This window comes from Ovis aries, chromosome 15 (assembly GCF_016772045.2).
Source record: "Ovis aries strain OAR_USU_Benz2616 breed Rambouillet chromosome 15, ARS-UI_Ramb_v3.0, whole genome shotgun sequence".
Taxonomy (NCBI): Eukaryota; Metazoa; Chordata; class Mammalia; order Artiodactyla; family Bovidae; genus Ovis; species Ovis aries.
The window spans coordinates 53,565,458-53,579,342 of NC_056068.1; positions in this window are offsets into that span (position 1 = coordinate 53,565,458).

Consider the following 13,885-nt stretch of genomic DNA (forward strand, 5'->3'; position numbering starts at 1 on the left):
GGGAGCTCGCCTTCTCTTTCCCCTCCCTCTGATCTGCCAGCTCCTCCCTCTTCAGCTCCTAGGCAACCACAGAATCTGGGGCCTAGGTGGGTTCAAGTCCCAGGCTCCTTATGACTTGCAGTCTTTACTCTGGCCTCCAGACTGGGAGCCTCAGGCTCCTCTTTTGTGAAATAAGGGTTAAACATGGGGGAAGGAGGGAGATTCAGTTTAAAAATACGGAGGAAACCCCTAGTGAAATGTCTGTCCCAGAATATATATATATATATATACATATATATAATATATATATATATATATTTAAAGGAGCTCCTGTTATTGGCCAAACTCTATGGCCTGGATTTGAACCCCTTTGGCTGGCTTCTGACCTAAGCACTTGTCAGTCTTATGCATAGGCTTTGCTCATATGTGGAGTCAGGAAACTGCAGGCTGATGGTACCTTAGCTGTTCTTTTTCCGGGGGACCCTTTGCAGAGAGGGATGTCTTAGAACATCCCAACAACTACCAAGTCCCTGTTCAGCCCAGGGGGCTACACAGGAAGGGATGAAGTGAGAAGAAAATTCTCAAAAGGGGCCTCAGTGGGGAGGTTGGGGTGGGTGGGAAACAGCCAGATACTATCCTGGGAAAGGGTAGGGCCTGACATGCAGTGGCTTTCTGCCGTGTTCCTGACCCCTGGCCTTTGCTCTTCTTCTATCTGGGAGGCAGAAAAATTTTGGAGTCAGATGTTCCTGCTTTTGCTCAGACACTTACTACCTGTGTCACTTGGACAAGCTGAGTCATCCCAGACTGTAGTCTCCTCACCTGGAGGAAATTATAGCTACCTCATAGTGGTTTTGTGGATAGTTAAGGGCTCAGAGTTCAAATCCTGGCTTTTGCATGTCTTAGCTCATGGCCATGGGCACATTACTGCAAGTTTCTGACCTTTAGTTTCATCCATGAATGAGGGTGCCAGTTCTCAACTCACAAGGTTGCTCTGAGAATTAAAAAGATAATCACTAAAAACCCTTGCCACAACATCTGGAATATAGCAATGGTTCAATAAATGGTAGCTATTTGTATTCACAGAACCCACCGAGGGAAACCCAGAGGTGGAGCTTCCCAAGCAGGCCAGCCTCTTGGACACCTTCTCCAGCAAGACTTCTTGTTCTTCCAAGTGTCTCCTTTTGGTATCTCCTTGCACTGTCTTCCACTTCTGACTCCTAGCTACATTCACTGGCCTGTAGCTCTGTTTCTCTCCAATACAGCCAGAGTTTTCAACATCAATTAAGTTGGGGGTGGGGGGATTGATATCTATGGGGGAAAAGTCATTTATGTGTTTAGATTGGGAATCGATTTCAAAATATAGCTCTTTTTAAAACTTAGAATCAAACACAATGAGAAGACAGCTCTGACTAGTCAATTAAATGCTGAACTTCCTCCTATGTGGGTCTTTGCCTATTGGTAACTTGATTTGATTTCCACAAATAAAATGATGCCTGGCACTGTTTTCCAGTTATTAGGGGATACATTTCTATAAACAAAATAATCTGGTCTTGCCCTTCCTCTCCCCAGTTCTGGAACTCCCTGGGATTTGGTTTATGTCTTTCCAATAACAATTTCCAAAGATAAAAGATGGACTAGCAATCAGAGGTGGAAGTCATTAAGAGTCATTGAGAATTTACCCTTCCTTAATTTAGATGCCCACTCTGTGCCTTGGGCACTATGGAACACAGATGGGTTCTAGCTCTAGGGCAGCCCTCGATTACAGGGGTGTATTATGAAAGGACTGGGAGACATACATAAATAATTAGCAAATAGTATGGTCAGCATAACAGAGGTTCATTCACAAGGTACTGAATGAATGACTAATGATGGCTGAACAGGAACTCTCCTAGTCAAGGTGTAAGCATTAATAATGCTTCAGGCAACTTCTTTAAGGGGCTTCCCTAGTGACTCAGACGGTACAGAATTTGCCTGCAATGCAGGAGAACCAGGTTCGATCCCTGGGTTGGGAAGATACCCTGGAGAAGGGAATGGCAATCCACTCCAGTATTCTTGCCTGGAAAATTCCATGGACAGAGGAGCCTGGTGGGTTACAGTCCATGGTGTTGCAAAGAGTCAGACACAACTAAGCGACTTTCACTTTTCACTTCAGGCATCTTCATCATCAGTATCACCTTCCACATTCATTCATTTAGATTTTTAAAATACGTTCAATTGTATAATCGCCTTGAACCATCTAATGGCCCGATGGGCTAATCAAGTCTAATGGTTATCTGTTACATGGATTGCTTAGCATCAATTCTGTTGATAACAACACCTCATTGGTTGACTTTGGATATGCCTCTTTTCTAATTTCAGTCCATATGATTTGGGTGGGGTTAGCCTTACTCAGTCCACCTTCCAGAGGTGACTCTGTGACGCACACCTGTTTACTAGTCCCTGCATCATTCTGGCCAAAGGGACTATTTAGTGACTGACACATGATCCATATTAGACCAACTGGAGGAAATTCTAGACATTAGCTGAAATCACCTATAAAGAGCCACTCTCTTTTTCACTAAGTTGCTACATGGGAGACCATGAGGCTACTGACCATCTTTGCTATCACTGGGGGAGGCTGCCTGCCTAAAGCTGAAGCAAACAGAGAAAATCAGAAGAGGATGCAGGATTCTGATGATGTCAGTGAAAAACTGCAATTTCCCCCCTGCACTCATTCTCTCCTTATATTCCTTCTAGTAGCAGAAACCTCCACGTTTTAGTTGGGCTCTTGTTTACCCAACCAGAGACATTTTCCGAATTCTCTACAGCAAAGAGCAATTGTGTGTACTTCCAGGCCACTTCCTTAAGGTAGTTGTGTGGGTTCAACTTCATCTTTCTCCTTCCCATAGCATAGAATGCGGGCATGGCAGATGTAAATTATCACCTGGGCATTAGAGGATAAGAAAGTTCTGGTGCCAGGATTTAGCCCTGGGTCTGGGAGGATAGAGAACAAAATAGAGGAAACTTGTCTTAGGTGATCTCCTGGAACTGAGCTCTCTCAGCAACCTTGGGCCACCTGCCTGCTTCTGCCCTGTCATGTGAGTAGGAAATACACTTTATTTTGTCTGAACCACTGCTCTGGGGTCTCTGTTTAGCTTTTTAGTCATTTGAGCATGTGGATCTGGTCATGCTTGAACTAATATGAGGTACATGAAAACAGTGTGAAACTAAGATACATGTACGATGGGAGAGGATGATCAGAGTTAAAGTATTCCAAAGTCCTTATTTGTTTGTGAGGAAGAGAGACATTGATTCATTTATTAACCAAAAATATTTATTAACCTAAAATATTTATTAACTTAAAAACGCACATGGGAGGAAATATAAGCGGATATAGAAAACTTCGTTAAGGCCTGCAAAAGGGCAAAACTAAGCAAATAAAATATATAGAAAATAGAATATAAGGTGGTGAGACTATTTTCAAGTATACATATCAGTGACTGAAGTAAATGCACATGACCTAAACTTTCCATAAGGACTTCCCTTGGCAGTCTGCTGGTTAAGAATCGACTTGCTGGGGCTTCCCTTGTGGTCCAGTGGTTAAGACTCAGAGCTCTCAATGCAGGGGGCCTGGGTTCGATCACTGGTCAGGGAACTAGATCTCGCATATAGCAACTAAAAATCCCATCAGCTGCAACTAAGACCTGGGGCAGCCAAATAAATAAATAAAAATAGGTATTAAACAAAAAAAGAATCTATTTGCCAGTGCAGAGGACATGGGTTTGATCCCTGGTCCAGGAAGATTCCACATGCCTCAGGGCAACTAAGTCCACAGGCCACAAATACTGAGCCCATGTGCCCTAGGGCCCATGCTTTGCAACAAGAGAAGTCACTACTAGAGAGCAGCCCCCGCTTGCTACAACTAGAGAAAGCCTGCACACAGTAACAAAGACCCATTCAGCCAAAGCAAACAAACAACAAAAAAAATTAAAGCAACAACAAAAAAAAACCAACAAAACTTTCCAGTTAAAAGACTGCGAATGTCGGATTGGAGAAAAACACAAAACAAAGCAAAAAGCAACTATGCATTGTATGTAGGAAACATATTTAGAACAATGACACATAAATGTGAACAGAAGGTGACAGAAAAAGATGTAGTAGGTAAATACTAATCAGAAGAAAGTTGACACCATTATATTAATAACAAAGTAATCTTGAAACAACAAGCATTATTGGAGATAAAAATGAATGGTCATCATATAAAAATAGAAGAAACAATTCACCAGAAATATATGACAAAGTTTGTATCTAACACTATACCCTTCAAAATATATACAGCAAAACTTGGTAGAATTTATTATTTATTTAGGCTATACATTTATAATAAATTTATTATTTATTTATTTAGTGGGTCTTCATTAATGCGCAAGGGCTTTCATCTAGCTTCAGCCAGCTGGGGCTACTCATTGTGGTGGACAGTCTTCTCCTGTTGCAGAGCCCAGGCTCTAGGCTCACAGGCTTCGGTAGTTGCAGCTCAGGAACTCTATAGCTTGGACTCAGTAGTTGCGTCACCTGTGCTTAGTTGCTCCGAGGCATGTGGAATCATCCCGGATCAGAGATTGAACCAGTGTTCCCCGCATTGGCAGGTGAATTCTTATCTACTGTAATGGCACCCCACTCCAGCACCCTTGCCTGGAAAATCCCATGGACGGAGGAGCCTGGTAGGCTGCAGTCCATGGGGTCGCTAAGAGTCGGACACGACTGAGCGAATTTACTTTCGCTTTTCACTTTCATGCATTGGAGAAGGAAATGGCAACCCACTCCAGTGTTCTTGCCTGGAGCATCCCAGGGATGGGGGAGCCTGGTGGGCTGCCGTCTATGGGGTCGCACAGAGTCAGACACGACTGAAGCAACTTAGCAGTACCACCAGGGAAGTCCCAAAACTGGGTAGAATTCTAAGAAAAAAATGCACAACTCCATAATTATAAAAAAGAGATTGAAAATTAACAACTAAGTAACTGGTAACAAACATTCAGAATGTAGAAGATTTAACAGTTAATAAGCTTGATCTGATGATTTCTACATTCAACAATTAGAGAAAACACATTTTTCAAACTTTCATGATGTATATATATAAATTGAGCATACAGTAGGCTGAAAAACTAACATAATCAAGTACCGAAGATTCATGCAGATCACTTTTTCTGATGATGGTACAAAGATAAAAAACATTTCTAAACATGTGGATGTACTTCCACATGTTTAGAAATTAACAAAATACTTCTAAATAATCCCTGGGTTTAAAAAGAAATTATAATGGATACTAGAAAATAGTCAGTGCTGAAAGAAAATGAAACCATTATCCATCAAAGTTTATGGGATGCAGCTAAAAACAATATTCACAGGAAAGTTATAACCTAAATGCATACTTCAGAAACAAAGAAAGATAAAGAATGCTCTAGTGATTAGACTTAAAAAATTAGAGATAGTCCAGAGCAAACCTAAAGGAAGTAGAAGGGGAAAAAATAAAGTAATAAGATAGATAATACATATAAAATAACCATACACTAGAGACTTTAAAAAAGAAAAATCTAAAAGCTGCTTCTTTAAAATAGACAAGTCTCTGACAGATTGATCCAGAAACAAAAATCGCACAGCAGCAATTTCAGGATAGTAGGAGGGACAACTGTAGATACAGTAGAGATTTAAAGACTCTTTGGCAAACACTAAAAATTATTGTCTGCTGATAAATTTATAAGCCTTGTGTGGTAAGAGCCTTCAAGATGGCCCACAATAACCTTGACCCTCTGGAAGGCATAGCTCTGTGTAGTCCTCTACCACACTGCTCAGAGCTGAGCCATGCAACCAATAGAATACTGTGAAAAAGATGGCGTGTGAGTTTCAAAGCCAGGTCAGAGAAGACACTGTGGCTTCATCTTGATCTCTCTTGGATCACCCACCCTGGGGAAGCCAGCCACCATATTGGGAGGATATTCAGGCAAGCTCAGCTCCAAATGATGAGGAACTGAGGCCTCCTGCTCTCAGCCATGTGAGTGACCCAAATTAGAAGTGGATCCTCCAGCTCCAGTCAAACCTTCAAATGATAGTGGTGCTTGCTGACATCATGATTGTATCTTCACATAAGACCCTGACGCAGAAATACCTGGCTAGTCATTCCTAAAGTCCTGACCCACAGAAATTATATGAAATAATATATATTGATTGCTATTTAAAGTGCTAAGTGTAATTTTAGAAATTTTAAATGAACTTTACCTACTTATGTATATATTTATTTTAAATATATTTATTTCTTAGAGCTGTTTTAGGTTCACAGCAAAATTGAGCATACAATATACTGAATTTTCATATACTGCAGTCAGTCCCCAGGCTCATACAGCCTCTCCAACTACCAACATCCTGCACCAGAGCAGTATATTCATTATGCTCAATGAACCTACATTGACACAATTGTCATTCAGAATTCACAATCTACAATAGGGTTCACTCTTAGTGTTTTACACTCCACGGATTTTGACAAATGTTTGACATGTAACCACCACCATAGTATCCTACAGAATAATTCCGCTGCCTTAAAAATCCTCTGTGTTCCGCAGATTCATCCTTCCCTTCCCCCTTGCTCCTGGCAACCAATGAACTTTTTACTGTCTCCATGTAGTACTGTGTTAGTCGCTCAGTTGTGTCTGACTCTCTGCGACCCCATGGACTGTAGCTCGCCAGGCTCCTCTGTCCATGGGATTCTCCAGGCAAGAATACTGGAATGAGTTGCCATTTCCTTCTCCGGGGATCTTCCTGACCCAGGGATCGAAACTCTCTCCTGCATTGGAAGTAGATTCTTGTTGTCTGAGCCACCAGGGCTTGCCTACTGTCTCCATAGTCTTGCCTTTTTCAGAATATTATACAGTTGGAATCATTCAGCATGTAATCTTTTCAGATTGGCTCTTTTTTTCACTGAGTAATAAGCATTTAAGGTTCATCCATGTCTTCATAGCTTGATATTTCATTTCTTATTAGCACTAAATAATATTTCATTGTTTGGACATACCGTAGTTCATTTAGTCATCTACTGAAGAATATCATGGTTGCTGCCAAATCTTAGCAAATATAAATAAAACTTCTATCAATATTTCTGTGCAAGTTTTTGAATGAATATACATTTTCAATCCATTTGAGTAAACACAGCATGGTTACTGCATAGTAGAAGAGTATATTTAGTTTTGTGGAAAGTGCTTATCTTCCACAGTGCCTGTGGAAGATGTTTTACATTCCCACCAGGAATGAATGAGAACTCCTGTAGCTCCACATCCTTGCCAGCATTTGGGATACCCGTGTTCTGGATTATGGCCCTCTTAATAGTTGTGCAGTGGTATCTCATTGTCTTAATTTGCACTTCCCTAATGAGATATGATGGGGAGCACCTTTCTATATGCTGATTTGCCATCCATACGTCTGCTCTGGGGAGGCATCTGCTCTGGGGAGGTGTCTGCTCAGTTTGCCTCCTTTTTAATCAGGTTGTTCATTTTCTTATTGCTGAATGTCAAGAGTTCCTGTGCATTTTGGATAACAGTCCTTTTTCAGATGCACTTTTTGTTGATATTTTCTCCAGGTCTGTGACTTACCTTTTCATTCTTGTAACAGTGTCATGACCACAGACACAGAAATGATACCAAAATAGTGAAATCTTTGTATCTTAGAATCAGAATTTTAAAAGGGTAGAATGTTAGAATCATAAAATACTTATGAGTCCCAGAATCTCATAATTAATAGAAGGATACAATCCTAGAATCCTAGAAAAATGAATGCTAAAATTGCTACAATTTGGGAATAACTGAATATTCTTTAAAACCCTTTATTTACTTGTTGTAGCTCCTTTATTGAGCTAAAATAGGAATTCTTACAGTTTCTATCCTTCCTTGAGACCACCCATGACAGCATTTTAAAGTCATATTAAAAAACAATGGTTATATCCCCATTCTTCTCAGGGTGAAGAGAAAGTCACTCAGTCATGTCCTACTCTTTGTGACTATACAGTGGCTTCCCTGATAGCTCAGTTGGTAAAGAACCCACATGCAATGCAGGAGACCCTGGTTTGATTCCTGGGCCGGGAAGATTCTCTGCAGAAGAGATAGGCTACCCACTCCAGTATTCTTTGGCTTCCCCTGTGGCTCAGCTGGTAAAGAATCTGATCACAATGCGGGAGATCTGGGTTCAATCCTTGGGTTGGGAAGATCCCCTGAAGAAGGGAAAGACTACCCACTCTAGTATTCTGGCTCAGAGAATGCCATGGATTGTATAGGCCATGGGACTGCAAAGAGTTGAACACAACTTTCACTTCACTTCACTTCGGGGTAAAATATTCCTAATTCTTTAACTTATCATATGACACATTGACACATACTAAAAGCCAGATACTTTGATATGCTATAGATCTCCTGTTACCCATCAAACTTTCATCCGCTATTTTAACAACTATTGATGGCTCTTGCCTGAAACAGTTATTATGCTGCTTGCCAAACAGTGATTTCCTAACTCCATCATTCCTTCTATATTTATTAGTTGACATCATTGTTTATATCAGCATGAATTTTTTTCCAATGGGCATAATTTTTGTTACTATCAGTTTTTTATTTTGATGCTCAAATTGTTCCAGATTTTCACAGTGGGAGCCACTTGATATGACTCTGCAGCTCCCCTTAAATAAACTGATACAGATACATATTCAGGTCCATGGTGAACACACTCCCTATCTTCCTTTCTCCAAAGTTACCTCCAAAAGAAGATAGTATAGATGCATGTTTTTGTACATGTATTACATACCCATGTACCTACAATAAATTTGGTATTTTTTTTCCTGAGTGGTACCATACTTAATGAAGCTTTTCAATGTGCCTTCTCCTTCATCCATACTGATATAGCTTGATTTAGTTAGGCCATTTCAACTGCTCTCTAGCAGTCTGTTGTATGATAAAGCACTTTTAAAAATCTACACTTCCACTGATGAACAGTTAGGATGTTGCCATGTTTTAGTTACAATTGGAACAGCATATTTTTCTTTATGTCTGGCTCCATCTGAGAGAGTTAAAGCTTAGGCAGGTTGATAGGGAGTGCAAGGCCCTTTCACATTCTTTTGCCTTAGTCAGGGTAGGCTGCACAGGCAACATATATCTTGCTCATACTTTCCCTAAGCCTTGTGCAACAATGTATCTTGCCTTGGAGGACTAGCTTTTCTTTAGAGCTGGAGCTAATGAATACACAGTGGTAATATATCTTAATCATGGGTATGATTTTCTTAGCCTCTATGTTAATGATTCTAATTGCAAGAAATCTTTCCTGGGAACCTGTTTTCTCATATCACTGCTTACTAAGAAATAATATATCTTGCCCAGAGACATTCTGCCAGTAACCTGTTCTCCTTGACTAATCTTGGGTCAGTGTTATCTGGGGATGTATATTGTGGGAGAAGGGATTTGGTAAAACTTTTACAGCCTTGTACAGCCTTGAAGTGTTCTTTTTATCTATTTTCAGCAGTCAATTGAAAAGTATATAATGCCCTGCTTATACTAATGAAGCAGGTACTCTTTCCACTGCCTTCTGATGTCTTTGTCAGTTTTCTCTGTCCTTTCACTTTAAATAAAAATCTTTGCTGCACGAAGCTCTGAGTGACTGAGACTGTGTCTTTGGTCCCAGAGTTAAATCTTCTCCTTTGGAGACGAAGAACTCAGCACCCAACACTGTAAGCTATCACATTGCCTATATGAGAGAAATTCTCCAGGGTTGACAATCCAGAAGTAAAATTTCTAAGTCATACACTATATGCTTCTTTTAATACAGAAGAAACAATTTGTTCTCCAAAGTGATTTTGCCAATTTCCACTCCCACCTGTGATGTGAAAGTTCCTGTTTTTCAGTATTGTCACCAATATTTCGTATTACCAGACTTTTTTAACTTTTGCCAGTCTGAGGGATATGAAATGTTGTATTATGTGTGTTTAAATTCAAATACTTTTCCATGGGGATGGTCTTGATCCCTGTCTCCTATACAATGTCATGAACCTCTGTCCATAGTTCATCAGGCACTCTGTCTATCAGATCTAGTTCCTTAAATCTATTTCTCACTTCCACTGTATAATCATAAGGGATTTGATTTAGATCATACCTGAATGGTCTAGTGGTTTTCCCTACTTTCTTAAATTTAAGACTGAATTTGGCAATAAGGAGTTAATGATCTGAGCCACAGACAGCTCCTGGTCTTGTTTTTGCTGATTGTATAGAGCTTCTCCATCTTTGGCTGCAAAGAATATAATCAATCTGATTTCGGTGTTGACCATCTGGTGATGTCCATGTGTAGAGTCTTCTCTTATATTGTTGGAAGAGGATGTTTGCTATGACCAGTGCATTTTCTTGGCAAAACTCTATTAGCCCTTGCCCTGCTTCATTCTGTACTCCAAGGCCAAATTTGCCTGTTACTCCAGGTGTTTCTTGACTTCCTACTTTTGCATTCCAGTCCCCTATAATGAAAAGGACATCTTTTTTGGGTGTTAGTTCTAAAAGGTCTTGTAGGTCTTCATAGAACTGTTCAGCTTCTTCAGCATTACTGGTTGGGGCATAGGCTTGGATTACTGTGATATTGAATGGTTTGCCTTGGAGACAAACAGAGATCATTCTGTCATTTTTAAGATTGCATCCAAGTACTGCATTTCGGACTCTTGTTGACCATGATGGCTACTCCATTTCTTCTAAGGGATTCCTGCCCACAATAGTAGATATAATGGTCATCTGAGTTAAATTCACCCATTCCAGTCCATTTTAGTTTGCTGATTCCTAGAACGTCGACGTTCACTCTTGCCATCTCCTGTTTGACCATTTCCAATTTGCCTTGATTTATGGACCTAACACAATGGCACCCCACTCCAGTACTCTTGCCTGGAAAATCCCATGGATGGAGGAGCCTGGTAGGCTGCAGTCCATGGGGTCGCGAAGAATCAGACATGACTGAGCGACTTCACTTTCATGCATTGGAGAAGGAACTGGCAACCTACTCCAGTGTTCTTGCCTGGAGAATCCCAGGGATGGGGGAGCCTGGTGGGCTGCCACCTGTGGGGTCGCACAGAGTTGGACACGACTGAAGCAACTTAGCAGCAGCAGCAGCAGCAGCATGGACCTAACATTCCAGGTTCCTATGCAATATTGCTCTTTACAGCATCAGACCTTGCTTCTATCACCTTAAAGCTTAACATTCAGAAAACTAAGATCATGGCATCTGGTCCCATCACTTCATGGGAAATAGATGGGGAAACAGTGGAAACAGTGTCAGAATTTATTTTGGGGGGCTCCAAAATCACTGCAGATGTTGACTGCAGCCATGAAATTAAAAGACGCTTACTTCTTGGAAAGGAAGTTATGACCAACCTAGATAGTATATTCAAAAGCAGAGACATTACTTTGCCAACAAAGTCCGTCTAATCAAGGCTATGGTTTTTCCAGTGGTCACGTATAGATGTGAGAGTTGGACTGTGAAGAAAGCTGAGCACCAAAGAATTTATGCTTTTGAACTGTGGTGTTGGAGAAGACTCTTGAGAGTCTCTTGGACTGCAAGGAGATCCAACTAGTCCATCCTAAAGGAGATCAGTCCTGGGTGTTCATTGGAAGGACTGATGCTGAAGCTGAAAGTCCAATACTTTGGCCACCTCATGCGAAGAGTTGACTCATTGGAAAAGACTCTGATGCTGGGAGGGATTGGGGGCAGGAGGAGAAGGGGACAACAGAGGATGAGATGGCTGGATGGCATCACCGACTTGATGGACATGAGTTTGGGTAAACTCCGGGAGTTGGTGATTGACACGGAGGCCTGGCATGCTGCGATTCACGGGGTTGCAAAGAGTCAGAAATGACTGAGCGACTCAACTGAACTGAAATGAAATTCAAATACTAGGGATGTTAGGCATCTTTTCATGTGCTTACTGCCTGTTGGAGTTTCTGTACATTACCTGTTTGTCTATTAGGTTAACTTTAAAGAATTATTTTGAGGTCTTTATATATCTTGTGTATTAATTACTATGGCTTGTATGCATTGCAAATATCTTCTCTCAGTGTGTGGCTTATCCTTTAATCTTGTTTATAGTATAGTTTGGCATACAGAGGTTACATTTTAACACAATCAAATGTATCAATGAGATAAAAGATTAATACTTTGTGGGTTGTAATTTTTGCATCTTTAAGAACTCTTAGCAGGACTTCCCTGATTGTCCTGAGGTTAAGAACCTGCCTTGCAATGCAGGGGACTTGGGTTCAATCCCTGATCAGGGAACTAATATCTCACATGCTGTGGGGCAACTAAGCCCTCGTGGCACAACTAGAGAGACCACGTGCTGCAATACTGAGCCTGCGTGCAGAATGAAAGGCCCTGCAGGAAGCAATGAAGATCTTGCATGATACAACTAAGACCTGCCACAGTCAAATAAATATTTTTAAAAAGAACTCTTAGTTACTCTGATGTTAAAGATATTCTCCTTTATTATCTTTAAGATTTTTGTTTTTATATTTTTATCTACCCTTTGTGTATGATGTGCTTGTGGCAACCTCCCGTTCTTCCTTACTTACCATGCTCTGTATTATTTCAGTTTCCATCAACACTGTACTTCCTTGTCTTTCTCACTTCCTTATAGCCAGAAGTGGTCACATGACTCGATTCTATCCAATGAGGTGTTAGCAGAAGGCTTCTTGAAGAAAGTACAAAAATACTGCAGAGAGGCGCTGTACCCATCACTTATCATCTCCCAATGGTAACATCTCAAATAACTACAGTACAGTACCAGAAAGAAACTGACATTAACACCATACAATTAAATAGACTACAGACCTCACTTGGATTTTACCAGTTTTTGCAAGCACTCATTTTGGTAAGTATGTCTTTGTGCATAGTCTATGACATTTTATCACATGTATAGATTTATATAAACACAACCACAATCCAGATACAGGACTGTTCTTTCACCACAAAGGATCTCTCTCTTACTTGCTCCCTCTTCATAGTCACATCCGCCCCTGATTTTCCTGGTGAAAAATGCCCAGAGGAGATGTGGCCACTACTAGTCTGTCATCCATCTCTAAATTTTTGAAGTTTGAGAGTATTGAGATTGGTGGTTTTTTTTTTTTTTTTTGGGTCCACTAAGAAGAGTTCCCTGAAGATCTACCAAAGTTGTTGTATATTTCACTAGTTTGTTCCTTTTTATTGCTGAACATTATTCCTTTGGTTTAACCATTCTCTTACAGAAGGACATTTGCATTTTTCTTTTCCAGTTTGTGGCGATTATAAATAGAACTGCTATAAACATACCTGTACAAGTTTTTCTGCGAACATGTTTTCATTTCTCTAGGATAAGTGCTCAGGAGTGCATTTACAAGTTGCATGTTAAGTGTGTGTGTAACGTTTTATGAAGTACCATGTGTTTCCAGAGTGGCTGTACCATTTTATGTTCCCATTAGTGATGGATGAGAGATTCAATTCTATCAGTACTCGGTGCTATCAGCCTTTTTCATTTTAGCCATTCCAGTGAGTGTGTAGTAGTATCTCATCATTTTACTTTGCATTTCCCTAGCATTTAGTGATGCTGAACATATTTTCATGTGCTTTTTGAAATGACATATTTAAAAACTGTATCTTTCACTGTACTTATATACAATACAATTGAATTTCTGCATGTGTTGCTGTCTATTCAGGAGTCATACTAAGCTCTCTAAATTAGTTTTAATAGTTTCTAGATGAGCTTGAACTTATTGTTCACAAAAAGGACAGTGTTGCCTCCTTCCTTCTTATTTACACCTCTCACTTCTTTCTCTTATCCAGTTGTTCTTAATGCAGCCCTGGAATTATTATTTTCAACTTCAATGGAAATGTTTCCAGTAGCTCA